At 49.4% G+C, this 24,437-nt stretch overlaps 1 long non-coding RNA gene across 2 annotated transcripts; it reads left to right on the forward strand.

The window, feature by feature from the left end:
• Window positions 1-910: 910 nt before the first annotated feature.
• Window positions 911-23,793, forward strand: LOC106018416 (uncharacterized). 2 transcript variants are annotated; one of them, XR_005260435.2, is made up of 3 exons: window positions 911-1,004; window positions 22,520-22,680; window positions 22,971-23,788. It is a non-coding gene; the product is annotated as an uncharacterized lncRNA (long non-coding RNA). The 2 variants fall into 2 exon arrangements; XR_011804486.1 differs by having other exon boundaries at window positions 919-1,004; window positions 22,583-22,680; window positions 22,971-23,793.
• The last annotated feature ends 644 nt before the right edge of the window (window positions 23,794-24,437 follow it).

The raw sequence follows: 24,437 nt of genomic DNA on the forward strand, positions 1-24,437 counted from the left end.
AGGATTCTGCTGACTGTTTAGCTTCCTGAATAACCAGGACAAGTCTTCACTTGAGTTGTCTGTGTGGGGGGGTGCTCAGACTGGACCAGTGGGTGGGAGCTGATCTCCCTCTCTTGCCTTTAAAGTCACCTCCTGGACCAAAGTTTAGCTCCAGAGAGCACATTTTCCTTATTTAAATTCCTCCAACAATTTGCACAACATATTTTCTTTACCAAGCTGTTCATGATGTAATAAGTTGCCTGGCTTTCAATACTGAGCTCCTTCCTCACCATCTTATGTCATTATTTGGATGCTCTCCTGCCACCGGGCTGGGGTCTGAGCTTTGTCTGCCCATGCTGAGGAGAAAAGTAAAATGCCCACAGTGACCAAAGGGCTTCAGCCATCCTCATCCCACACCCAGTCAGTGGGAGCCAGCACCCGCTGCCTAAATCCCCTTCAAAAACCCAGAAGCTTGGATGCATCTAACAGTTTAAGAGCCCATGGCCTGAAGAAGCAGTGGAGGTCACAACCAGACTTTACATAAACTGCCTGACAGAGGGTAAGCTCAGACCTTTGTGTGTGTTCCTGGAAATATAAAGTAAATCAGGAAATCAAGTGGAAAATCCAGGAGGTTATTATTAAAAATCCACATCTCAATTATCGTTACAATAAACCTTACACCAGAGGTCATTTACATTCATGGCAATTAGGGAGGAAGGTTATGGGTGGAGAAGGAGGGTATATCAGCTAAAGAAGAATTTTATTGCAGACAACCTGTGCCTGACACTGCTGCCTACAATGACCTGGCTGGGCTGGGCTGTGCTCAGGCCTGTGGCCACGCTCAGCTGCGAGCAATCCTCCTGCAGCCACCCACCCTCTGCAGCTGCCCCCAGCTCCCCTGCGGCTCCCCAACCTCTCCTTGCCCTTTCCATGGGGAGAAAGGGTGGTATATAAAGGAGCTAAGGGCACACCAGCAGTTGGTTTGCTTGGCGAGGAGCTGAAGGAAGGAGGGATCTCTGGAGCAGGTGCTGTGCTTGGTGCTTGTTTTGCCTTTGTGGTGTGTTGGGCCCTTCTCCCTGTCTGTAAGGTAGAGAAAAATAGGGTGAGGATATCTAAGTATGACTTAATGGTCCTGTCAGTCAGTTCCTCTCTCTTTCAAGCTTGTTCTAAGCTTTCTGGGGTCAAAGAAGGAAACCTCCAAGTTTGAGGGCTCACTGGGATCAGAGCTCCAGGGGAGAGCTGGGAGCTCTGGTTTTAGCGTGGCCTTTCCTTGAGTTCCTGCAGATTGTGCTGGTGGTGGCTCCTCTCAACCTCTGGTGGGAGAGTGGAGGAAAATAAAAACCTGGGAGCCACAACTCAATTCAGTAAAGAATAGTGGATCCCTTCCATGGGCTGTGACCTCTGTTTTGGCTTTTGGCAAGCTGTGCCTTATACTCAAAGCTGGCTGTAAAAGGTTAATGAGTTTCTAGCTGTGATTACAAGCATGTTAGGACATAAGGAGCAAGTGGATGTGCATATTTAAAAGTACATCTAGGAGTAAATGAGGTGGTTATAACCCATGTGTTAGTAGTTTAAATTTCTGATGATGCATTGAGAAGTTGTAAGTAACTTTGTGGTTTTGAGCTGCTGATGAACTCTGTTGATGTGTCTGGTGCCTGAGCAAAGTTTTGTGCTGGCTTCTCACAGTAATGAACCCCTGAAAATTTTAGTCTGGTGCTTTCCTTCAGGGGGAAGTGGGAAGGGGAGGAGAAGGTACCTCTGAAAGAAGAGGGCAAACAGCACCACAGGATGAGGCTAATACCCTGAAGGAAATCACTGTAATGGTGAAACCACATTTTCTTGCCACCTGGTCACAGACCAGCTTAAAGACTTCCAGCAACTTCACCTTCGGGATGTCAGTGTTATTTACTGGATGTGTCTACTTAATTTGTTGCTATATTTACACTTACAGTAGAGGCTAAAATCCTGTGTCACTGCATTTTTAAGTGGAGTCTATTTTTATCTGTGGAGGAAGGGAAGAATTTTGACGTTTACTGGAAGCTGTGGGGTTCTCATCGTTCAGAAAAAATGAATAAATATCCAGGAGTAAATCTCTCACCTACTTACTGTCACTTTTTGAATTTCACCTGCAGTGTCCAGTCAATCCATTAGGCTAAATTTAGGCCAGCAAATATATATATATGTGTGTGTGTGTATATATATATGGTTAGGTCATGATTCTTTATTGGCTTCCTATTTTAAACAGCCCTTTAATCTCAGCTGTTAATATGAGCATGTTTGCTCTGGTTTCCCATTTACCTGGGACTGAACACATAAGAATCTCTACAAGAGCTGGTGTGAAGTGCAAGTAGCAAGATTATTTTTATAAATTGAAGAAGAAAAAGTCCCTTTTGCTGGGTAGTTTTTCTGTCTAGTGCATTCCAGGGCCCTTTCAGGTGTTATAGTAAGCACTGGAAATAGCAGAGTTGGGCTCAAGTCTGAACTGAACCTTGCTTGTGTCCTTAGAGAAATCCTGCTGTGTTTTATTATTTGTTAGCAGACATGGGAAGTTTTGTCAAGTCCTTGGGACTGGATGCTAAGAGTAGCACAGAACCTGTTAAACCTTGGTTGTGCATGGAGAGGCAGTGCCTAAAATCACCAGCGTTGGCTCAAAGGATGCTACTGGGGGCTTAGTCCTCTACTTCAAAAATCCTGTGGAAAAGAGAAATTCTCAAGATTCGGAAGGATGGGTGGAATTGAGAGTCCTGTTACATTGCATCACTTCTGCTTTCCTTTAACAGGGGAAATAGTACTTTTTCACACAAATGTGGATTTGAGCCCTTGGCTGTAAGGGATGTGCTGGGGCTCCTTGCTGCTGGTGGCCTCTGGAAATGAGGGGTGAGATGAGCAGCTGGGGAGGGAAGGGAAGGGAGTTTGTCCTGTGAGGGCTGAGAAGATGCCAAAGCTCTGAAAGTCAGTGGGGATTTGAGCGAAGTGTGAAACTCCCTCCTTGCAGTGTGCAGGTCCCTGCCCTGCATGCACACATGCGAGTGTAATGTGCTGTGGAAAATCCCATGTCTGCTGCAGATGCTGCATGCTTTGAGCCCTTAAGCTCCATGTTATTCTGTTTTCAAGGCCCCCCTCCCCAAATGGCTGTGGGAGCTTCTAGGGAAAAATCAAGCTGTCTGCACACAGAGGCTTGGCCTCTCTCCACAGTGCCAGCAGGTGAAGCTCCCTTGTGCTCTCTGTGTTTCCCCAGCCTTGCTGTCCTCACCAGCACCCTCTCCTGCTCCTGGACCAGAGGGACCTGGGTCCTGTGGGTGCAGGCTGGCTCCTGTGCTCCCGCCAGCAGCTGGGGTGGCGAGTGTGGGCTTCGCAGAGGGATAGTATGCAGATGACAGCTTTTGTCTCTGTTTACTGGAGTGCATCTTGTAACCAGATTCCTCCCCGGTGCACATCCCCCTTCCCGCCCCCCCTGCTTGCAGCCCCTCTGGATTGGGCTCCTTTACTAAAAATTGGTTGGGAATGAAGGCGGGGGGAGAAACTTTATTAGTGTTATACATTATTTTCCTCCTCTCCGTTCTCCCCCCTTCTCTTCCTGCATGATGAATTGCCTGGTACTGAGATGGTAGCTCCAGCCCAGGCACTTAGCAATCTCCTCCTGGTCCCTTGCACAGACAGATGGGACGGCCCATGTCTTGACCGTGATTGATTAGCTGGAGAAAGCCTGTTGAGTGGAGTTCCATGAAGATTGATGCTTTCTCCTTCTAACAGCATTTCCAAAAAGTTTCTATTACATTTTGATTATGTTTATAGAATCTCACTGGTCTCCAGGAAGATTCAATCTTCTCTTCCCCCTCTCCCCTCTGTGCAGTGTGTGTAACTTCCCTCCTGTGCATATGCTGTTCATCCATCTCTTACTGTTATTCCTTCAGGGGTACACCCAGAGGTCTCTTAGGACAGTTCCCTCCTTGTGCCCCCGCTGTCCCCCCAGCAAAGGCACCTCCTTGGCAGTTGTTGCAGACTCTTGTAGAGGCCACAGGTAAAGCAGGAGTTCCCCAGCATTTGGTGGTGTCTGCCCATGTGTGGCCTATAAAAGCTATGCAGCAGGAGGGAGGAGTGCTTTCTGTGGCAGCCTGGTGGAGAAGCAGATCATGGAACCACCAGTGGTGTGGTATCTGGGTGAGGAATCACTGCATGAGGCTGTGTCTCCTACCTACCCACCGATATCTGCTTCGCCCAGCTTCGACTCTGTAGCTGGAGGCTCAGTTCAGCCACTTGAATCTAGGTTGGGATGGGCAAGTTCTTAAAAGCTACAGGGCCTTTGGAGCCTGAGGACTGTCATGTTTCCCATGGAGGGAGCCAGGAAGATGAACTATTTCGGCATCCCAAGCCACCCTGTTGCAGCTGGGTGGGGGGAGACAGCAGAGCACGTCCCTGTGCTGGCTGCTTTTCAACATCACTATAGGAAGAGGTTTCTTCAGCAGGCCAGACACCCTAGAATAGAGGTGGAAAGCACACAAAGAAAAGCAAACAGGCCACGTCTGGTCTTCTGATCACTCTGCATGGGCCTTCCTGCTTTAGAGCTCAGTGTTCTTAGGGAGCAATGCAGAATGCAGCAAAAAGGCTGATGTGGATGGCATGCATGTGTGCTGGTGGGAAGAGGCAGCAAGGGAGGCTTCAGTCCTGCACAGAGCAGTCTGTCTGGGGTTGCCCATCTAGGCAGGCTAATATATTTTTCAGTAGCTCCATAAAATGTGTAGATGTGATTCATAAATAACTCTGGTATGGTGCTGAAAGGTGTGCTCAGCGCTGCACAGAAGTAAAGATAAAGTTGGTCTGACATCAGATAAATCAATTCTAAAAGGCTGGGCTCTCCGAAGTATTAGGAAGCTTCTCAGTTGGTTCCTTATTGTAGCAAGTTACATTTCACAATACTAAGAAGCTGGCTTTCCTCTCCTTCCCACCTTATTTAATTGAGAGATGGTCTCTTTTGTAGAACAAAAGTCAAAGGCAGCCACCTTTTCTTCCACCACTGTGTGCTTCCTGGGAAGTGGAGCCACCCCAGTGGATGCCCAGGAGCTGCATGCCTACATCCACCCCAACAGTGGGGGCGATCCCACCACGGGGCTGTGCACACCCGTGTGGGCTGAGCATGGTGCAGGAATGGGGATCTGCTCGTGGCTGTCCTCCTGCTGCTCTCCCTTCTGTCCGTAGCTGAGACACGGCTCTGTCCCCAGACTTGGGGCTTTATGGGTGGGTTAAAGGCCTTCCTGTGAGGCTGTAACCACCTTCACCTAGCAGGGGCTGCCTTTCCCAAAGGCAGTGCCCCAGGATGGGTAATGCAGGGCACAGCTGCTACAAGTCATAAATACGGGCAGGGGGCATGTGCAGGGTGGGCTGATTTCCCCACCAACCACCTCAGGAGCCCATCAGGAGGGAGCAGAAGCTCCTGTTAGACCTGCAAGGGAGGGATGCAGGGGGCAGCTGCTGCCGTCCATTGGGTGTGGGGTTTTCTAGTGGTCAGGAGCACCAGAGGAGAACCTCCTCTGCCAGCTGGTGGATAAATATCCCAGTGGAGTCTCTCCCTGATGGATGTGGGTGCTTTTCAGATGCAGCCACCCATTTGCCTGGCCTTGCACTGCTCTGAGCACCGCTGTTGGATGTGGCCACCCTGGGTCAGGTTCCCCACAGTGGCAGAGCACACGGTGACATGTCAGCAGGGCTTAGGAAGCCTGGTGGGCATGTCATAGCTCCTGGTTCCTCTGCAGGTGTCTCTGGGGTCTTGCTCTTCTATGGGAAAGGCTTTGCCAGCCTGCTGGGCTGCCTGGTGTAACCCTGCATCACTGGGTGGGCACACAAGTGCACAGCTCATCCTGCTGGTGGGAATGGCTGATACCAAACTACTAGGTTCTGCTTCAATTTTTTTGTGCCTCTTGTGTAAAATCCAGCTGGGCAGGAAGCCATGGCTCATGTGGCAGTTACAAATGCAGGCGGGAGAGGCGTGTGCGTGGGTTCCCCCTCCCTGGGCAGGAGATGCCGTGGCACCCTGTGACACAGCCCTACAAGCTCCCAGGGGGACTCCCCCACCCCAGTTGCCTTGCCTGCTTGCCCCTGCCATCCCAGGCTATTTTTTAAAATACGGGCCCCATTTTTTATTTCTGCATTTATTACAAATGCAAATTACAGATGAAAGCATCAACTACACAAACCATTACTCAGAGGAGCATCTTTCCAACTGCTGGACTTGGACTGAACAGCTTGTGGTTAATTTGCTATATAATCACTGCCTGCAACAGGAAAGCAAGTGCTTCAACTGTGCTAATATTATGAAAGGGGAAGTTAACCATAGAGATAAATTCTGAGGAGCTGCAGCTGGGATGAAAGAGGGAAATAAATGTAGCTGGAGTCCAGGCTTCATGCTTGCAAAAGTAGCCGCTTGGATATTTAAAGGGACAAAAGATAAGAGTTCAGGTTAAATGTGGTTTTGAAGTTGCTTTTAGCCTGCGTATTTCTCCCCCAGAAGCAGAGGATCCCTGCAGCTCCCATTGACCTGAGATCCGCGCAGTGCCCCGGCCTGCAGGCAGGCACAGAGATGTAACGAGCTCCACGCTGCCCTGATTGCTGGGTGGCTTCCCAGGGCAGCTGCTCCCAGAGACGGGCGCAGGTCCTGTGCGACAGAGATGAGTGCATGGCAATTGAGCTGGCAAGCGTTTGCTGCAGGAGGTTCTCTCCCATCGCTTGGCTGCAGTTTGGCCTCTTGCACAAAAGCCAGGGAAGCGGTTTTCCAGGGTTGTTATACGAAGTGTGCCCCCGTTGTATGGTGCTGCAGGGAGGGATCCGTGGTATCTCCCAAAACAGCCACTGGTACTCAACAGGTTCACTTACCCCAGACAGAAGAAATGCTGAGTGTATAAGGACAAAATGTTGCTCTGGGCTGAAAGCATTGCTGATTTGTAGTACTGCTCTGTGCCCCTTGAATGTGCAGACCTCACCAGTGCTGGCTTAAGAGCTGTGCATGAGACTGAAATAACCTGTAGACCTTCCCAAGTGACCAACCCTCCTTGCCTTGCCATTCCTGTGCCTCCAAATGTACAGCAGTATTACACTCATGCTCTGTTGCAAAGTGCTCTAGGGATTAAAAAAGGTTCCTGAAGATTATCTCTCGGGATAAATCTAAAGTTTTGTCTAACACTTTTCTCTGGAGGCTTCTGAGAGGCAACAGCTTCTAGATGAGCAGAGATAGGGGATGTGCAGAGGAGAGTGAATCAGCTCAAGATAATGGGTGAGCTGGTTCTTATGAAGCAAGAAAGCTCCAGCTCCAGGAGCTCTGCAGATTTGCATCCACCTCAACCCCTTCTCTGACTCTGCAATGTTTGCTTTGGGTTGCTTCTCACTTTGGTTCCCAGGCCTGGGGCGAAATCCTGGGTTGGGGAGAGGACACGAAATGCCAGAGGAGGTTTTCTTCCTGGGAGAAGCTGGCCTGTCCTCTGAGCAGGGGGCTGAGGTTATTCCCATGGTCTGGTGCTGGGGCAGCTGAGGCATTCCCTGCAGCAGACCCCAAAAACAGGGGCCCTGGAGGTGCTCTCAGGCTCTGCTTTAGCCCTATCACTGTGAGTAAATTGTGCTGACAGTGCAACCCCTTGGTGCTGGAAGAGCCCATCCCTGCTATTAATTTGGCTAAGCAGCACCAGTGGAAAGTGCCACCAAGTTTCTCAGTGCTGGGAATTGGCTTCCACGGGATGTTCAGGCTGCCAGGGCATATAAACCGAGCACACAATTCGGTGCAGGTAGTCCCATCCCCTGGGGATATAAATGGCTGTAACAGGGCTCTTTGCTTCAGGCTTTTCCAGAGCTGGTTTGATTCTTGGACCTTAAACTCAGGGGAAGTGTTCATTGGGCTTTTTCTTTATAAACCCACAGCATTTTGCCCTGCTTTGAGGTACGAGCATTTCTTTCTCCGAGCTGATTGAAAGCTGCTGGGTAAAAGCATTCCCCTTGTCCCCTGCTCATTCGCTACGAGACAGCCCTAACTCGCAGCGCTGACAACTGCGGCTCCACGAGTTAATCATCGACCAGGCAGGATGGAGATGCCCAGGTGCATATGTAAAGAACAGCAGGGCTGGAGGCCCTGCGTGGGCAGGCAGCGGGAGGCAGCCGCTGTTTGGGGAAAGGGGGGAGAGAGAAAGCGCGGGTGGCTGGACAATGGCGGGGCTGTTGCGTCAGTGCTGGCCTTGCAGTTTGCCTCCGCAGTCAAAACAGATGAGCCACGAAGCTCTGTGCCCCGTCAGGCGAGGATGCTAGGAGGGCACATCTCACAGGGCAGCGTGTGTTACCTGCTGGGTTTGGGTTGTGCCGGCTGCAAACTGCTGGAGCAAAAATTGGGGATGCAAAGTGCGAGAAGCTGCTCTGGGTTCCTCTGCCCAAAAGCTAAATGCGTCAGAGCGAACTCACAATAAGTGATTTAGAGAATAATCAATAACATTAAAATCACCTGGCAAGGAAAAGATCCTGCATTTTTAATGCATTTTCTAGATATTATTAAATAATATATCACAGGCAAACTCCTGAGTGATGAATTTGGCAGCTGCTTGCTGGAGGTGATAAATCCAGGTACTATCCTTCCCCTGCTCCCCTTCTGAGGAGGGGGTTGGCACCGCTGAAGAATGTCTCCTTGCTTTTGGTAAATGGTTAGTGGGAAGACCCTGAAGATGTCTGGATGCCAGAGGCACACCTTGCAGATGTGACGGGGCTTTGGGGTCAGGTGGATCTGCAGGTCCATGCACTAATCTGCAACGAGGGGCACCAAGACTTCCTATGGGATGTCTGGTGCTGCTTGCTCACCGTGCTCTGGGGAGGCTCAGCTGCCTCTCGGGGGCAGCGAGGCTGTCTGAGACACAGAGGAAGCTGGAAGTGTGGTCCTGGGCATGGGACCACCGGCATGGTGGGGCTCTGAGCATGTTCTGGTGGCAGGGGAGCAGGATGGGGTCCTGGTGCTCTGTGCGTGCTGGCTTTTGGTGTTACGGTGACAAGGGGTGAGCTGAGACCTCGATCTCCCTAAGCACATGGGCTCACCTGACATACTCTTTCCCCTGCATAAGCAGAGGAATGGGAGGTTTTAAAAATGATTGTTCCCAAACTGTCTCCCCAGAAGCCAGCCTGGCATCACCAGAGAGGCAGCCCTCTGACAAGCCAGCCTGACAGTGAGGGGAGAGGAAAGGCATTTGTCTAGTTACTCACTTCTATCTAGTTACACTTCGCCTCTCACAGAAAAGCCTTTGAACATAACATTCAGCAGTGAGTTACAATTTTGTGGCTTTGTTTTAAAGCGAAGGCAATTTTTCTAGCCTGGAGATGTAACTGATCTTTTACCTTTGGTTGGGGTGTTTGTTAAAGGAAAGATAAAACACGCTGTCCATTGATCTGTCTTAACCCTGAGTTTTACTGTTGGTGAGGAGGGCAGGATGAGCTGCCAGAGCAATGCTGCTATCCCAGAGAGCACAGCACTTCTCCCTGGCACCACGCTGCTCCTGCCAAGCAATCCTCGTGGGATTTCAGCGAGACCAGCCCAGCTCCTCAACCACAGTGGCAGGCTGGGAGGCTTTCAAGTGCAAGGAGAAACATGCATGAGAGAAAAGCTCAGAAATGATCATTGAAGTGATTCCTCCTGCCTCAGGGAGTCCCCAAACTGCAGAGGTAGTCTGGAGGGATCTCTGACTTCATGGTGTTCAGAGCTACTCCTGCTCAGTGCTGTTGGCGATGAGGTGCTGGTGGCACAGTGATCGGTGTAAGCTGCTCTCATGTCCTCTTACAAGCACTGCTGTTTGGAACCAATAACCAAAATGGGAATTATCATGAGCAGCGTCTAGCCTTTCTCTGAGCCTACCAAATATTTTTGTTCAGTTTTTGAGTGGATACATTAACAGAGCATGTTTTTTGGTAGATGCTTGTGTGTTTGAAATCTGGATGGCAAGCTTGCTCAACCTTCATTGTGAGGGCTCTCTGTAATTCAGCTCCCTTTTCTAGCACATCTGGGAAGGAGTCGGTGAAACAGTAGAGATGCTGGCAGAGATGAGGTGGAAGCTGTGCTGTTTTTAAAGGAAGATAAAAATGCAAACAAGGAGAGAAAACTGTTGCTTTTCCTCCATTTGATTAACAGAGGAAGATCCATGACTGTCCCGTGAGCGTGTCCTGGTGCAGCCCAGCCACTGCTGTTCTACCGAGGAGTTTTTCTATGTGCTCTTAACAGATTGGTTTGAAATATCCACCAAATGACTCATGATATCATCAGTATCCAGCATCTTACCTGTATAACGATTCACCACTGCACCACCCAGCCCTGTCCTGATCTGACAGCTGATCTAAAACACCCTGGGTACACAGGCCGCAAAAGCCCAAGACCCATTTCAGTTTCTGCACTTGAGGGTACCACAGATTTTTTTAAGTAACTGCAGTGATGTTACTGGGCTCCTAAATGTTAGGACTAGGGTTTACTGTCCATTTTAATGTTTTTAGTAGCCTTGCATTTTCAATTGCTTGTCGTTTTTTTCCATAGTAAATCTGACACCAAAATCAGACTGCATTGCAATGACAAATTCAAGTGTTGAGTACAGTGTGAATAACCTGCTTCTGCAGAAGGACAATGCCACTGAGCCATCATATAGAGCAAACTGAAATAGCTGAGAATGGTTTCTGAAGTGGGCTGGCTGGAGCCATTTGTGTCAGAGCAGAGTAAGGGATATGCCTCCAGCTGGATGTGACCTTCCCTAACACAATGTCTTAACACTGCTCAAGGAGGCTGTAGTTAAGTGTGCCCAGGCTTTTGCTGGATGCTACAGGGTTTTGTCTGTCTGAGCACTGAAGTGCATGTTACAAGGGTGGGAGGGAGCACAGTGTGGAGCCTGGGGTTGGACCCTTCTCATCTAGCAGCGTAGTCACAGCTGCATTCTGCAAAACCACGGTGCTGCAGCCCTCCTCTTGCATGCAGCTTCTGCAGCTACCTCTGTTGATAGGCTGCATGCTCCTAAGACATGCACCAGTCTCCCAGCCATGTGTGTGGAACAAGTCTCATTTCCTCTGGTCCCTGGATTGCACAGAGCTCTGTGCTCTGCACCAGGAGTCTGGTGTTCAGCTCTGAAACAAACCTATGGGTAGAGCCACACTGGAGACTCTGGACACCAGTTAAATTTCTTTGCTGAGTTTTAGATCACACCCAGGACTTTGCTCATAGGAAAGGGATGGCTGTTGATGGCTCTAGGACCAGGAGTTCCTAACAAGAGAACCGCTCTCCCGTGCTGGGACTACCCTGAAAGCTGCTTCCTACGTGGTTGCCTTGGTTCTCCAATATTTGATAGAAAAAGATGGTTAAGTGGCAGCAGCAGCTGGTGAGGGAGCAGATGGTACCACCTGCATCATCAGATGCTTTATCACATTCTTTTTTATCCCACAAAGAGCGTCTGGAAAGCAGAGGAGAGCGTGGGAGCTGGTGTGGGTTGTGAAGGTGTGAAAAATCGCAGGTAGCAGCACCGCTTCCTCACCGGGCTGCTGTTTGGCTCAGCACCGGGCTCAGACGGTGCTGGTGGGGAGGTCTGGGACCAGCCATGCCTGGGACTGCTCTTGGAGGCATAAGGCCCTGGTGCAGCCCTGGGGGCCGAGGGTCAAAAGATTCCCAACAAGCTTCCAGGGAAGTTCAGCTGAGGTTTTGGATGGCAAGCAAGTCCCCAAATTCAACTTGGTCACGACCAGCCTGGACTCTACCTCCTAACCATATCTCAAAGGAAGTTTAATTAGAGGCCTGTGATTAACCTTTCTAAGGGGTTTGGTTTGGTCATGTATGAGTTCTGGGTTTCAGGTTTTCCGGGCCAGCCTGAGTTTCAGCTTCTTGCAAGCTACGCAAAGCAATAGGCTGCAGGTACAGAGGAGGAGGAAGGTTTGTGCTTCTCAGCCTGCGTGCTGCACGAGCCCAAGGAGTTATCCTGCACAGGACCTCTCCTGTGGTCCATCAGAAACACCACAGCTCAAAGAATATTAAAGCACAATATCCCCAAACTGATGGGCTCGAGGGATGGCAGGGGCCGTGACTGCCAGGCTGCCTGCAGGAAGATGAGCCACGGGGATATTTCCTGCAGCAAATGGACAGAGCAGTGGGCGCTGTGGCAGGCCGGTAGCTACATGGCAGTTGTCTCACTTGTTTATGGAGCAGTCAGCAAAGCCTTTCAGCGCCTCGGGTTAATGTTTGAACGGGAGGATGTCTGGGTGGGAGGCTGGCATGGGAGGGGAGCCCAGCAGTCATCAAGCCCAACAGGAAGAGGAGCGTGTAGGACTACAAAGGGGGAGGAAGCTCATTGTGTCCCAAACGAGATGGAAGATGCTGCCCGAGGAAGACAGCTAGCTGGTGATTAATTAGAGGCACGCTTTGAATGCTGCACGTGGTTGAGCATTAACAGGGGCTCTGTTGTGCAGTCTTCTTACGGGGTGGTTTCATTGTCTGGCTGGTGTGGAGCAGAGGATTTGGTCACTTCCAGAAGTTTTGTGAAAATATGTGGGGATTTCGCCTTCCAGGATATAAGGAAAGGAAAAATTACAAAAGGTGAAAAGTCACCTATAACGTCTGATCAGAAGATTTAAAAAAAAAAAAAAAAAAAAAATTAGGGGTTTCTTTAGGGGCAAAGGAGGAGGCTCCTGTTCCTGAGTGCTCCGCTAGCTCCATCCCGCCAGCTTGCTCTCTGGGTTCCTGAGCCCAGCCTCAAGGGCTGTGCCTGTGCGGTGTGCGTTGTATTCCAGGCATGTCCGTGGGCCCCTGGCTCTGTATTAGTGTTTATAGGAAGTCAATGAGATGGAACTCAATAGAGAAAAGGAAGACTTAAGAGTCACTGGAAGACAAATGTGAAGGCCTGGCACTCAATAACTTTACTGAATCATATCTTTTTGTTGCTGTGTGGTTCTGGGTAGTAGGAGTACAAGAAAGGAAAACAGGTCTGTTTCAATGGGCTGTTCACCTTTGCCTTCAGAGAATGGGGGGTGTTTTATTTCTCTTAAAAAAAAAAAAAAAATCAAGCAAACGATGGATATGAAGTCAAGCAACACCAGGAACTGGTAGGTGTCAATGGAGATGACACGTGGGGTGCCACCAGTTCTCCCCCTGCACAGTTGGGCCAGGCTGCAGGGAAATTTTGCCTGCATGGTTTGGGCACCCCCCTTGAACACATAAAGTTAGTGGGTACAGGTCAGACACAGGTTGGGCAGCTTCTGCTGGGCACGATGCAGGCTGGCCTTCTAACTGAACCTCTGAGGTTTGCCATATAAATAATAAGTGCAGGTGAAACAAAAAAGTGCAGAGCAAGATGCTCAGGGAGAGATGCATCTGGGATGGATTTTAGGAGGTGGCAGGAGTGCTTGAGCACAGCCCTTCTGAACTTTCAAGGAATTTTACTGAAACTTTTGTCTCCAGTTTATGGAAATGTGAAATGGCAATACTAAAAAGCTTCTTCATTAATTGATAAATATAATTAAGGAAGGGCATCACATTAGTATTAATTTATATGGCTAATTAACTGAAGTCATTAATGTATATTAATGCATAGTCTTGCTATAACCCTGGGTATTTTCTTTTCCTGAACAGTACATTTTTGTACACTGTTGCACCATGGATTAAACAAACACTTTTAAGCAATAAAAAATGTAAATTGGAACTGAATAGATGCAAGACAGAACTGATGGTGGGCGGGACTCTAATTCAGCTGTATTCCCTTCTCTTTTCCACTAAACAGCCTTTGCAACGCGGGTTTAACACCTCTGGGACAGGTTCTGATGAAGTAGATCTGGATTAACTCCCCAGGTCAGACACTGGATTTATGAGCACCTGTGTTTGGATTCAGGATCCTTGTTCTGTACACAGCATTCTCATCCTGTAGTCTGTGTGTGTGTGTGTACCTCTGCTCTATCCTGTTGTCATCAGTGTGTCAAGCTGCTGTTTCCTAAGCATGGTTATTTTCAGGCTGCAAAGTGTCACTCTTACACCAGGACCGTGTGTCAACAGCATAAAAGCTGGATGTGCATTTCCTTCACCCTTGGTATGGACAGCAACGAATGGAGAAGGCGGGCTGTCCCAGGAAGATTGCCAAGAGATGTCCCCAGAGATGGTTTAGGGACACATGGATGTAATGGCACCATGGTACAGGGGGAACAACAGAGCATGTGGCTCCTGCATGAGGATCTGGCCCCTGTTGTGCTCACAGGGGAGGGAGGGCATCTCTCTTCTCTCTGGTACGGCAGCGTGCTCCCTTGGAGCATGTGAGCTCTCCTGCCTCTTGTAGAGGCTTTGAAGAAAAACTCTTTGTGCTCAGGGAAAGCCCAGACTGCAGCAGTGAGCGCTCACCCACCAGCTTCCTCCCATGCAGGCTGTGGCAGTGGCAGCTTGCCATCAAATTCCCAGACCCAGAAAAGTCTCAGCTGCATTGCTTCTGGCTGCAGCCCAGCTCCAGTGCCGCCTTTCCCCTGGGGTTTGCAGGCCCTCGTGGGCTTGTGGCCAGAACAGAACCAGTCCCATAAGGAGTGGGACTTGCTAAATTCCACCTTTCATACAAAATCTAGCCGCAGTTGCACTGCAGGTCTGAGTGAGGCTGGATTCAGATGGACGTGGCTAAAGCCCCAGGGCATGAGGACAGGTCCCATGTGCACGTGGAGGCTCTAAGGCCAGCCCTGAGCTGTTGCTACAAGCCCTAGGCCTGTGTCTCAGTGGTCCAAAGGGAACCTCTCTGCACATACACACTGTTAAGTGCTGAGCTGGTACTAATTACGGTTCTGCTAATTGCTCTAAACTCCACTGTCTTGCTGCCTTCCATAGCTAATGCTTGGCGGTGGCTCTTGCTGAAGTGGAGGACTTCTTGGAAGCTTGATAAAATCTGCAGGGAGACACCTGCCAATCTTCATACATAGCATCTTTATTTTAATTTATTGGCAGCACTTGGAGAAATTGGCTTCTCTGCAGCGTCAGTTGGACTTCATTAAAATAATAAGAGAGCTAAGTTAGTAAAAACAAACCTGGCCAGTTGGCAACCTCACTTTTGTCAGGTCTGATCAATGCCGAAAGATTTAGTCCATCTACAGTAATAAAGTCCCATGATCCTGTGGTTAAAATGTCTTTTTCCCCTGCTAGCTGGTGCAATTCATTAATTATATGACATTTCCACAATGATTTCTCCAGAAGGCCCTGGATGCCAAGGTTTACATTACATTTTCAATTACAAAGATATCCATATGGTGACTCTGCAGTATGTACAACTGCCTAACACGCATCCAAGCCCTACTGCAATGCTCACGACGTGCTGGTAAATCATTTTCTGCGTACAGGGCTCCAGCCTGGTTCCCTCACTGGCTGTGTGATGGTGTGCCCTGCAGGAGGGAGTGCTGGGGCTGAAGTGCAAGTCCTTGTGTCCTTTTTGGACCACCAGATTTCTTTAGCCTCTTGGGCTGTGAGGATGAGTTTAACAGCCTGTTAGTGGTCTGGGAAATCAGCAGTGTTACAGGTGGGGTTTTAGGCCCAAACACAAATGGCATCATCCCAGGCATGGATGTCCCAGAGAGCCCCAGAGGAGCTAGCGAAGGGTCAGAGCCCATCTCCCCGTTGCCTTGCCCTGATGTCCCTGCAGCAGGATCAGCTTTGCAGACACCCAGTGAGGGGAAAAGCTGCAGTGGGTATGGAGCTGGGGATGAGGGGGGATCCTGTGCTTCAAGACAGTGGCCACAGCAGTGCTTCTTTATGTCAGGCTTCATCCCATCTCCATGGGATCAATGCTGTTGTAGCAACTGCTTATCTCGCCACTGGGATCACAGTTGCAATGCAAGCACTGCTTGGTCTGAGGAACTGCCCTGATTTGGATGGACTCCTTGGAGAAAACCCCGTAAAGAGTTCTCAGGTGGCTTGCAGCAGTCTGGCACTTTGGTTCACCTGGTTTTGATGCTCAGTTCTCCCCAGCAGCTCCAACCTGCCTTGCGCATCGCGATGACACCGGGCTGGCAGGGGACGTGTCCGTGGCTGGCGCAGGACCTCCCGCTGTCAGGAGCCGGGGCTGTTTGCACAGTTGCACTCAGATCAGCCCTGCGGTGCCGGTAACCTTAGAGCAGTAAACCAGTGGCATATATATAGTTGAACAATTATATGTATTGTGACTAAATTTCCCCCTGAAGATCTCATTCACGATGTTAGAGTGAAAGGATCATAAAATGAATTAATAGCTGATTCACTGTATAATTTCCTAGTTCAATATACTTTAGTGTACCAGCTAAATGAGCCATACACAGCATTCAGCTCGGCCAGTTAACAGCTTTATCATTGAGATCTCAGGCTTAGAAATAAAAGCAATTCTTCTGAAGTAATTGCGTCTAATTAAAAGAAACATTTAAAAAGTGTAACCAAAAGGAATTCATTTCAAATGGAAAATTAATGCTGAAAAATAGCCCTGAGCTCTCTTGTCTTTGCTAATAGCTAAGCATTCTCAGAATAATTAAACTGTTTTGAAATGTTGATACCTTCCCTGTTAGAAATGATTGCCATGGCCCAACACATGAGCAAGCCCTCGGTGTGGCCCTGGTCTGCAAAGGTGCGGGGGCATTGGGCAGGCAGTGGAGATGAGGGGCAAGGAAGGTCCCCATCCCTGTGCCGTTCACCCTGCCGTGGAGCGGGGTGTTTGTAAGTCTTGAAGAAGCAGGACAGCCCAGCGAGAGCTGAGCTCGGTCTGGCAGGGATTGCGAGGCTCTCACGTGCTTGTAAATGGGGCAGCAGACGGGCTGTTAGAGCACTGCCCCGTGCAGCGCCTTGTGCTTCCCTGCACCTTCCTTATGGCAAGGCTGGAGAGCAGCCGCTCCCCAGCCTGCTGCATGCAGAGAGGCAGCTCTGGCTGCCCTGCCTCGCAGCCAGGATGGAGACAGCCTCTTACGGAGTGTGAGCACAGCACCTGCACGGGGGATGTCCTCTGCGTGATGGCAGCTCTGGCCCAGAGGGCAGAAATCGTACGGTGTCAGGTCAGGATGGTGATTGTCTTTGCCTTTCATCTGTGCAAGAACTGAATTTCCCGTTTGCTGCCTGGTCAGTGCTTTCTTGCTGCTCCAGTGAGAGAAAAAAAAAAAAAGGAAAGGAAAGGGCAACTCATCCTGGGAGCTGGGGCCTTGCCTGGGAGACCCTGCTGAAGCACAGCAGCACGAAACCATCCTGGCTGTATGTAAGGCTGGAAGGATGGGTCCCCCTGATAAAAGCAGAGGAACTTACTGAAAATACCTCTCAGTTTAAAATGTATGCACTCCGCTGTAATTGCTCATTTGTGTCCAACTCCTCTAGATGAAGAGCAGAGAGGCATTGCCAGGTGGAGCCTTCCTGCTGGGGTGGGCAGCGTGCATCACCCCACATCTCAGTGATATTTATTGCCCTGCTTGCTGCTTTTCTGTTGTTTTGCTGAAGCAAGTTCTCTGATAATAGTCTGGATCCAGCGGCATGAGGAACCACGGGGTTGGGGTGGCAGGGATGTACCGTGGCTGTTGTGCTTCTTGGTGTGCATCGGGCAGCTGGGTGCCACCAGCACAAGGGGCTTGCAGCAGTGGGCACGGCCACAACAGGTCATCTGCAGTCAGCAAGGTGCTGTCAATAATGGCCAAACTCCTCCCAAAAATCACTTTTCTTTGACAAGTGACTGAAGGGGAAGAAAAGCGTTGAAAATGTCCATGTCTGGGTTCGGCATTTTTGCACTAAAGCTTTTGATTCTTAAATTGAAGCAGCTTCCCCTTTGGAAGCAAACACCACCAAGGTTAATCTATTTTGTGTTAAAAAGACCCAACCAAAATACTTGTGACCCAAGCGACTTGTTTTTCTGGGTGATCAGGACACAAGTGCTTTTGAGAATTCAACTTTGTACTAGTTCAGTGGGAGAGTTTGTTCTTAAATCCTTGTGGGATGGGAATGTAGTTTCTCAGGCTGCTGTAAGTGGGAAGCTTGGGGAATCTTTGGGGGTTGGTGCTTATAATTGCCAGTACCTTCTGAATTTGCTTTTATTACGTTATTTGGTAAATACGACAGAGCTGACTGTATTCCTTCCAAGACTCAGTTTTAAAAAAAAATTCTCCCAGCAAATTCTGTGGATGTACAATAGTGCAGAAGGTAAACAAGCATTTATAGCACAGATCCTACAAAACAACCTGTGTGCCTGCTGGCTCATCTCCCTGTCCCCAGCAGTGTGCTCTCCAAGGCGTTTCCTTGATGATCCGCTTCAAATCGTAGCAAGCCGAAGTTTTCTCCCTTTCATTTTGGAGACTGAGCAGAAGGGCAGCATCTTAAGACAGGATTGTGCCTCATATAGCATGGCTTTCTTCCACAAATCCTACCAAAAATACCCCAGTTTCTAAGGGAAGAGGGAAAACTGGCCCCTGGTCTCACAGTGGGTCAGTAGTGAACACCCTGACCTGGCCAGCTTGCTAAAAATTCAGCCTCTATTTTCTGGATGATCCAGAACTTTCTCTTTTTTTTTTTTTTTTTTTAATTTCTGAGTTTCTAATTGAGCTAACATTATTAGAAGGTTTAAAAAAAAAGAAAAAAAAAAAAGAAAACCTTTCCCAAATTCCCTTTGCGTTTCAGTAGCTCTTTAATATGCAAGGCAGCAAGAGATGAACTGGGTCTAATTACGAGTCCCTGGAGTAGCCAGTCAGAAAATGAATTGATGCCTTTTTCCTTATGAACAATGCATGTACCACAAATTAGAGGCGCCATCACCAGAGATTTAATTACAAAATATCATTACTTTCACACATCATTTCAGATTTGGCCTGATCAAATCAAAGTTAGGGGGGAGAAGGAAGGGGGGGGGGAGGCGGGCGAAGGGAAAAACTGCACCACTAGCAGGGTCATTCGTTCAGGGGTACGCGAATGCAGGAGGGAATTGGTGGTGTTGAAGCTTCCCCAAAGGCAATTCTGCGGAGGAGCGGTGGCCAGGAGGAAATCAATTCCCTTTGAGGGAGGCTGCAGGGACCCCGGGGTGGGCACAGACAGGGGCTTTGGGGTTTGGTGGGCTTTGCCATCGCCAGGAGGTGCTGCCCAAAAATTGTCTGTGTCTGGCTCCACAGGAAACACAGCCTCGACTGCAGAGGGGGATTTTTGTCAGAGAGAAGTGTGATGAAAAGATGCTATCGGTGTTAGCAGGGCTGCCTCTGGCAACAGAAGCTGTGTATGGGAAAAACAAGGGCCTGAGTCAAGATGCGTGGAAGTGTACTTCAGGCATGCAGTGTGTATGTCCCTGCATATTCCTGACAAACCTCCCCAAAAGAGAAGCTGGAGCTAGCTATTTATGCCAAAGTGCACGATGAGTTTTGTCAGGGGGAATGACCGCCAAGGGAGGCCTGGAAACTCATCTGCTGTGGTTTAAAGGTCACGGTGGTTACCAGAAAAAGGGGCTGGTGTGTGTTGGGAAGAGGGTTTGGCTCCTCTTGCTTCCCTGATCTCTATTAACCCCTGGAGAATGCAGGAGTGAGCAGCTCATGGTCTGATTTCTAGCAAGGCAGGGCCATCCCAGTGCTTGGGCATCTTTCTACATTGTGGTGTTTTTAAAGCAAGTCCTGTAAACCTTCAGAGCTTCCTTCAAGCTGAGCATCCAAGGTGAGAGGTTTCTCCTTTCGGTCATGTTCACCAAAAAGGATTCGCACAGTTTGCAGCTTGGAGTGTGCCTCTCGGCTGCAGGAAGGTTGCTGGGTTGATGGTCCTGTGCAAAAATGGCAAATCCGGAGCACGTTCAGAAGCTGGATGGCTCCAGCACTGTGTGTTCACCCCATAGCAGGAGTGGGAATACCCTAGTGACATCAAACATCGCAGCCCTGTAGTGCCAAACGCGTCCCTGAGTGATGATTCTGCTGTACCAGACCGATACTACAGCACCAGAAATCCTCATTTTCCACCCCAAAGAGAGCAGCGAGGCTGTTTTCCTTGGAGTGACACCTGCCTGGTGCTGATTTAGAGGGCTGGCTGCCGAGCAGGGTCACTGATGCTGAGCTGAGGCCATAAAAGCAGCCAGCAGCAGGCGTGGGTGCTCAGGCAGGGAGGGCTGAACTGCTCAGCCTGGGGCTGATTTACAGCCCCGCACCCAGCCTGGGCCGGGGGCTGTGATTATTTCCCAGCCGGACGCACAAGCCAATTGCTTCAAGAAGCTAAAATGCTCTTCAAAATTTATGAGGAAAATGACGGCTTGTTGAATACATGATGTAGCGAGATGTAGTTTTACATTAACTTAAGAGGCATTTATGGGGCAATATTCATCTTCTCTGTATTATGGCAAGTATAATATGAGAGGATGCTATGTCATGGGGATATGAGACCTGACAGATTCGATGTGCACAGAGGGAGACCATGATGAAATAGAACAAGGCAGAAGGAGCCAGAGCTGCAGACTGAATGCGGATGGGAACTGGAGCTGCCACCCACATCCTCCACGTGCAGAAGCTGAAATTGCTCCGTTACCTCCGCAGAGCCACGTGGGCATCCCCCAGCCGATGTGAACTAGCCCTAAAGATCCCCTCGCAGCTCAAGGCCAAGCCCAATTCAGCATGCGTGCTGCAAAGCTGCTCAGCTTTGTGTGGGTCAGCAGAGAAGTGATCGAGGGCACCCTGTGGATCCTTGTCCAGGCAGCACCAGGGGCTTGGACCACTGCAAATGAGCTCTGGGCATGGTACAAAGAACAATTGCTTCCAATGTCTTCCTAATGGTTGGGCTGTGCCATGAGAGCGCACAGGCTGAAAAAGGTCTGCGTGGTCTTACAGAGAAGTGACAGCCTCACTTGGGGCCAGGGCAGAAAGCGTGTATAGTGCTGTTCCCCAGACAGAGCTGGGTATCGCAGCCCCTCCAGGAGGCAAACCCGGAGCTGCTCTTCTCTCCTGATGCTGTGGTTTAACCCAGCCGGCAGCTACACACCACACAGCCGTTTGCTTGCCCTCCCCCCTCCCTCTCTAGGATGGGGGAGAGAAGTGGGAAAGTGAAGCCTGTGGGTTGAGATAAAGGCAGTTTATTAAGACAGAAAATAATAATAATAATAATAACAATAATGATGAGAATAGTACTACTACTAATAATGTGTACGAAACAAGTGATGCACAATGCAACTGCTCACCACCCGCTGACTGATGCCCAGCCTAACCCCGAGCAGCCAGCCCCCCCACCCCAGCTAGCCAACCCTCTATATCATTCAGCATGACCCCATACGGTACGGAATACCCCTTCGGCCACTTTGGGTCACCTGTCCTGGGTCTGTCCCCTCCCAGTTCCTGCTGCACCCCCAGCCTGCCCGCTGGCAGGACAGAGCGAGAAGCTGAAACGTCCTTGGCTTGGTGTAAGCACTGCTCTGCAACAATTAAAACATCGGGGTGTTATCAGCACTTCTCTCATCCTAAGCCAAAACACAGCACCCTACCAGCTACTAGGAGGAAAATTAACTCTGTCCTAACTGAAACCTGACATGCTCAGGACACCTGAGCATGTACATTAGGCCAGATTCTCCAGCTGCTCCAAAGCAAGCCTTCCCCATTCCCTACAGTCATGTAAAACCATAGCTGAAGTAATTCCCAAGTGATTTCTGTCCCCTGCCTTTAGCTGCAGGTGCAATTTTGCACTTGAAACTGGCTTGGTAACAGAGACCAAATCTCTATTTAATGGGAGCTGTGGATTAAAGCAGTGCCTGTGATGTCCTGAGCTTGGGGAAGACCCTGGGACCCTTCCCAGGGGAGAACAGGGCACGGTGGGTCTTTGGTTGGCTGAATGTGACTGCACGTGGTGCAGGGAAGGCACAGCTCCCTGTCCCTGGGGATATGGGGCCAGCAGCACCTGGGCTTGCACCGGGTTAGTGCAGAGCAGGGCACCCACCACGTAAAGCAGTGTTGCAGCAATGTTTGTGGAGAGCCAGACCTTGCTCCTCGAGTGCTGTGAGCACCAGGTGGTGTCATTAGCAAAAATAAAACCAAATGGTGGTGGAGCAACTCCGTTGCCCTGCCTTGATAGCTGGGGACTGGAGCAGCAGCGACCAAGAGCAGCGCAGGGCTGCCCGGAGGAGTCTTAGAGGTTTCCAGGAGCTGCAACAGCCCCAGGGAGCTGGGCTGAGGCTGGAGGAGAAGCCTGGAGAGGTCTTTGGCAGAGGAAAGGTTGCAGAAGCTGTGCTGAAAGGCAGGAGAGCGGGATGATGTGTAACACCCATTACATCGAAGAGAAATTAAAGGGATTGATTGATATCAATTATCAGGTGCAATTTGTTGCTGCACAATTGACATGTTAATCACCTCCCTGCTGCATTTCAGCATGGCAAGATTTTTTGACCAATTTGAAAGGTTTACAGCAACAATATGATGCTGATTTATCTCCCCTTAATAAAAAAGTGATCAACTGAAACCTGCATCCATCATTCTGTTTATCACTCATGGTGATTTATTAACTAATTATACTTACAGTGGGTCTTTTTCTATAAGTATGGATAACAGAGTGATGCAGTGTCAGTGCAAGTCATAAATAATGCCACAGTACAGTATGTTTAATACTCGCTCCTAGGACCAGCCTGTAACGAGATCCCTTGATTAAGGCAAGCAAATGGCTTCGTTTGTCGGATTTCAGGATGGATCCTAACATTGCACGCTGAGGAAAGAAGTCCATTTCTCACGTTTCCAGCACTGGATGTTGCACAAATGGCCTGATCGTGTGATTCAGATCAGGTAAAAATGCTGCTGGCTCGGCCGGTTTTTGTGAGCATTTGCAAACCCTCACCAGACCTCATTGCACCCCAACGCTGGAGAGCAGCTTGGTGTTTCTGAGTGTGTTCTACAGAGCAAGAACAACCCAAATGCAAGAAAAGGGAGTTCACTGGATAATAAAACAGCAGTAAGGAGCTGATAAATATCAGGGGGGAGAGGGGAGGACGGACTGACTTTTAAGTAACAAGGTACTAAGCCCCCATATCTGATATTTCAGTTTCATTTACTGAAAACGCTTTTTACATCTGCAGGCTATAGTTACCGGCTAACACATATTCTGAGGATTTCTGCCTCGACAAAGATGTGGGCAGTGCCCTTGCCCTGTGCAGGAGGATGAAGTGGCTCTGTCAAACAGCTCTACCTGGTGAGCGTGTCCTCCCAAGGAGCAAACTCCTCAAATGACACACAAGGCAGCTCTGTGCCGTGTTTCCAGACTGTCAGTATGATTCTCCTTCCCTCCAGAGATACTACAAAGTGTTTCACCGAGGTGATAGCATTACCAGAACAGTGCAGGAAGAGGCTGGGCATTTTGGGGTCCTTTCCTAAGAAATCCCACAGAGCCCGCTGACACTGTGGGATCTGAGTTGCAGATCAATACAGGACACCAAGCACACGGTGCTGCTCAGCTGTAATGGCACTTTTCTTTTCCTAAAATCAACTGGAAAATAATTTGGGTACTTTCCCCAGCATTTTTGGCTTAAACCAGAAGCACCCTCTAAATTTCTCTCCTTGATGCTTGCCTATAAGTGCATGTGTAGAGGACGTTTGTTCCCCTTCTGATCTTTTACTGAAAATACAGTCTTTCTTAAAATAAATCCCATTATCCTAAAGGTTTCTTCTCCTCTTCATCTACCCCTGGATGAGATCTGTGGTGAATATTCTGGGTCTGAACTCCCTTGGCCTTGTTTTACATAGGTACTTTTGGCATTGATGTTCTCTGTGCTAAGAAGCACATGTAAATGTAACAAACTGGTTATTTCCCATCACCCTGGGACCCTGCTCCCAGCCCTGCCAGTGACTCACTCCAGACTTATCTCTCTTTGCTTTCTACTCTGAAAATATCAGATGTAGCACATATATTCTTTGGGAGAGAGCACCTTATTTTGTCTGGACATCTGTGAGATCTCAAACGAAGCCTCTGTTGTTGTTTTACTTGATTTTTTTCTCCACCCCAGTACTATCCAGCTGCGTGGGGAGCACAGCTCCCTTGCCCAGTAAAATGCAGCCCCCTCTGGCACCGAGCAGCTCCCAGCAGCAGCAGCACATTGCCACATCGCAGCATGTTGCAGGAGGCCGGGCATCGCTGCTGCCCTGTCCTGGGTCAGGAGTGTGGAGGGAGGGGGAATGTAGGTGGCTGGCGTGTGATTAATGCTTTAACAGCAGCATCTCTTACCAAGAAAGAACACTTAGAACAGCAGTGAATAACGAATTTATTGCACAAGTAGTAGCTCAAATGCAAGGCAGAAGTGATGAAAAAAAAAATCCTTGTTTGGGAATGTTTTGGCATGGTTTATCAGCACCAGTGCTGCTGTGCAAGGCGTGCAGCTGTGGAGATGCTGCAAGAATTACCTTACCTCCTCCTGGGGGAACAAACAGCGACAGAGCCATAATTTATAGGGGGCAGGCAGTGCTCAATAATTAGGGCATCATTTACACTGAACAGGCTTGGGGCAGGACAAGAGAGAGACACTTCGGGTTGTTCTCCTCCTTCCCCGGAT

The sequence above is a fragment of the Anas platyrhynchos genome, chromosome 21 (assembly GCF_047663525.1).
Source record: "Anas platyrhynchos isolate ZD024472 breed Pekin duck chromosome 21, IASCAAS_PekinDuck_T2T, whole genome shotgun sequence".
NCBI classification, from domain to species: Eukaryota; Metazoa; Chordata; class Aves; order Anseriformes; family Anatidae; genus Anas; species Anas platyrhynchos.